Raw genomic sequence first — 3,472 nt, 5'->3', positions numbered from 1 at the left:
GAAATAGATGTGGAAACAGTGGAAACAGTGTCAGACTTTATTTTTTGGAGCTCCAAAATCACTGCAGATGCTGCTTGCAGCCATGAAATTAAAAGATCTTACTCCTTGGAAGGAGCATATTAAAAAGCAGAGACAGTCGCCGCCTCCGCCGCAGCTACCCCTGCTGCCGCCGCCATTGGAGTCGGCGTCTAGTCAGTGCGTCCAGTCCCGCTAGCCGCCTAGTGCCCGCCCACGAGGGGCCTGCGTGCCCGGCAGCCGCCGCCACCGCCGCCTGGCCGGCCGGCGCCCAAGAAAAAGGCAGCAGGCCCGGGGCCTCAAGAGCTCGGGTGACAGGCCCGGCCTCTTAGGGAGGCCCGAGCCGGCGGGTGCCCTGGTCCTGCGCCAGGCTGGCTGTTCATGAAGCATGTCGGCCACCAGGGTGGACCCCCAGGTGCTGTCCATTCGCTTGTCCGGCCTGCGGCGAATCAGAGAACAAAAGGACAAGATAATAAAGTACAAAATGGTTCTTTGCATCAGAAGGATACCGTTCATGACAATGACTTTGAGCCCTACTTTTCTGGACAGTCAAACCAGAGTAACAGTTACCCCTCCATGGCCGACCCCTACCTGTCTAGCTATTATCCGCCATCCATCTGATTCCCCTATACCCTCAACGAGGCACCGTGGTCTACTGGAGGGGACCCTTCAATCCCCTGCCTCACCACCTACGGACAGCTCAGTAACGGAGACCACCACTTCGTGCACGATGCCGTTTTCGGGCAGCCAGGGGGACTGGGGAGCAACTTCTACCAGCACAGGTTTAATTTCTTCCCCGAAAATCCTGCCTTGGCCTGGGAGACGAGTGGGTCTCAGGGTCAGCAAGCTCAGAGTTCAGCCTACGGAAACAGCTACACCTACCTGCCGAGCTCCTTGGGTGGCACGACTGTGGACGGACAGACAGGCTTTCATGGTGATATCCTCAACAAGGCACCAGGAATGAACAGCCTGGAGCAGGGCATGGTGGGCCTGAAGATTGGGGACATCACCACCTCTGCAGTTAAGACGGTAGGGTCGGTCGTCAGCAGTGTGGCCATGACAGGCATCCTTTCTGGCAACGGTGGGACGAGTGTGCCGTTGCCGGTGTCGAAGCCGACCTCATGGGCTGCCATTGCCAGCAAACCTGCCAAACCACAGCCGAAAATGAAGGCCAAGAGCAGGCCTGCCATCGGGGGCGGGGGGGCGCTGCCCCCACCACCTATTAAACATAACATGGACATTGGTACTTGGGGCAACAAGGGGCCTGTGCCCAAAGCCCTGGGCCCCAAGCAGGTGCCCGCCTCCTCGGCGGCCCCCCAGCCCCAGCCGGCCATGTAGCCTCTTCCCGCCCAACCTCCCCTTCCGGCCCCACCACAGCACACGGGCCCTCAGCAGCTGCCCCAGACCTGCTGGGTTGCCCCTCACAGCAGAAATGAGGCATTCGGGAAGACCAGGGGCCCCAGCAGCGACAGTAACTCCCCCGGGAGTACCCAGCCCAGTACGACCCGGAGCGCAGAGTCCCACCCTGTCCTAGAAAAACAGAAAGCCACCCACAGCTACAACCCCAAGGAGTTTGACTGGAACCTGAAGAGCGGGTGCGTGTTCATCATCAAGAGCTACTCGGAGGATGACGTGCACCGCTCTATCAAGTACTCACTATGGTGTAGCACAGAGCATGGCAACCGGCACCTGGACAGTGCCTTCCGTGCCCTGGGCAGCAAGGGGCCCGTCTACCTGCTCTTCAGGGTCAGTGGCAGCGGCTATTTCTGCGGGGTGGCCGAGATGAAGTCGCCTGTGGACTACGGCACCAGTGCCAGGGTCTGGTCCCAGGACAAGTGGAAGAGCAAGTTCGACGTTAAGTGGATCTTCGTGAAGGACATGCCCAACAGCCAGCTGCGGCACATCCAGCTGGAAAACAACGACAACAAGCCGGTCACCAACTCGCGCGACACCCAGGAGGTATCCCTGGAGAAGGCGCGGCAGGTGCTGCAGATCATCGCCTCTTACAGGCACAGCACCTCCATCTTCGACGACTTCTCACACTATGAGAGGCGCCAGGAGGAGGAGGTGGTGGTGCCTAAGGAACGTCAGAGTGGAAGCAAGCAGTGAGGGTAAAGCAGGCTCTCGTGCCGTCTGACGTGGGGCTGTGCAGCTGGAGGGCGTGTGCCTGGTGCTGTCTCCCGGTAGCGGCTCTGCTGGCTTCGTGAAGTGCTCGCCTGCTCACATCTTTAAGTCCTTTGTAGTTTATTTTCGCCCAGATGCATCTGCATTCATTTGTATTTTTTCTATCATATAGTATTGTAGAACTCACTAATAAAGGACTATGTTTTTGTCAAAATAAATAGAAAAAAAAAAAAGCAGAGACGTTACTTTGCCAACCAGGGTCCATCTAGTCAAGGCTATGGTTTTTCCTGTGGTCATGTATGGATGTGAGAGTTGGACTGTGAAGAAAGCTGATCGCTGAAGAATTGATGCTTTTGAACTGTGGTGCTGGAGAAGACTCTTGAGAGTCCCTTGGACTGCAAGGAGATCCAACCAGTCCATTCTGGAGGAGATCAATCCTGGGTGTTCATTGGAAGGACTGATGCTAAAGCTGAAACTCCAATACTTTGGCCACCTCATGCGACGAGTTGACTCACTGGAAAAGACTCTGATGCTGGGAGGGATTGGGGGCGGGAGGAGACGGGGACGACAGAGAATGAGATGGCTGGATGGCATCACTGACTCGATGGACATGAGTTTGCAGTGAACTCCAGGAGTTGGTGATAGACAGGGAGGCCTGGCATGCTGTGATTCATGGGGTCGCAAAGAATCGGACACGACTGAGCGACTGAATTGAAATGAACTGAACTGAATGTCTAAGAAAGTTGAGGTACTGTCTCTTTCATGTATTTAGTTTCCAGCTGGGTGTGATCTTTTGGTAAGTGCTTATAAGACATCTTTCCCATTTTCAAAAGAGTTTCCTGTGTGTGTGTGTGTATTAGTACCTCAGTCCTGTTTGACTCTTTGTGACCCCATGGACTGTAGCCTGCCAGGCTCCTTTTGTCCATGGAATTCTCCAGGCAAGAATACTGGAGTGGGTTCCCATGCCCTCTCCAGGAAACTTCCCTACCCAGGGATGGAACCCAAGTCTCCTGCATCGTAAGGAGCACTTTACCATCTGACCCACCAGGGAAGCCTGTTTTATCTTTTATGTCTATAATCCATATGAAATTGGTTTTTGTGTTTGGAATGAGTTAAAACTGAAGATCCACACTTTTCCCCCACAGGTACTTCCAATTAGCCCACACAGTTTATTGAAAAGGACATACTTCTGCTGATGTATTTATCATAATTCACATAACCACACGGTGTGAGTCCATTTCTGGATTCTCTCTTCTGTCCTATTGATATTCATCTCTCCTTCCCCTCTGGTTTCACTGGCTTAATTACTATAGCTTTTATTAAGTCTAATTTT

At 53.9% G+C, this 3,472-nt stretch overlaps 1 pseudogene; it reads left to right on the top strand.

The window, feature by feature from the left end:
* The first annotated feature begins 403 nt into the window (after positions 1-403).
* Positions 404-2,124, top strand: LOC129551212 (YTH domain-containing family protein 1-like; annotated as a pseudogene).
* Positions 2,125-3,472: the final 1,348 nt, after the last annotated feature.

Source organism: Moschus berezovskii, chromosome 1, assembly GCF_049115385.1.
Source record: "Moschus berezovskii isolate FMDL1 chromosome 1, NW_MosBer_1.0, whole genome shotgun sequence".
In the NCBI taxonomy this organism is placed as follows: Eukaryota; Metazoa; Chordata; class Mammalia; order Artiodactyla; family Moschidae; genus Moschus; species Moschus berezovskii.
The sequence above is the reverse complement of the archived record's forward strand: the minus strand, read 5'-3'. Positions and strand labels throughout refer to the sequence as shown.